Below are 362 nucleotides of genomic sequence, written 5' to 3' on the forward strand. Positions count from 1 at the left end.
GGAGGGGGGCTGAATGGCCTCCTGTTCCTGTGTAACAGGCTGGAGGAGGAGGGGCTGAATGGCCTCCTGTTCCTGTGTAACAGGCCGGAGGAGGGGGGGCTGAATGGCCTCCTGTTCCTCTGTAACAGGCCGGAGGAGAGGGGGCTGAATGGCCTCCTGTTCCTGTGTAACACTGTTTGGGAAGGGGCAGCAGAGGAGGGAAAGGAGGGAGCGAGAGGCTCAATGCACCTCACCTTGCATCGCCTTGTACTGCATTGGGGTGATGTGTTCGAATCCAGGAGGAGGGACATCCCAGTATTTGTACGGCTTCTTTTTCTGAATTCTCCGAGGTGAGCGGCTGTGGAGAGAAGGGGAGAGACATG

The 362-nt window shown here is 58.0% G+C and overlaps 1 pseudogene; it reads right to left on the reverse strand.

Moving 5' to 3' along the window:
* Window positions 1-362, reverse strand: part of LOC125482085 — a 4,768-nt pseudogene that overhangs the window by 3,716 nt on the left and 690 nt on the right.

This window comes from Rhincodon typus, unplaced genomic scaffold, assembly GCF_021869965.1.
Source record: "Rhincodon typus isolate 14 unplaced genomic scaffold, sRhiTyp1.1 hic_rhity00005686, whole genome shotgun sequence".
NCBI lineage: Eukaryota > Metazoa > Chordata > Chondrichthyes > Orectolobiformes > Rhincodontidae > Rhincodon > Rhincodon typus.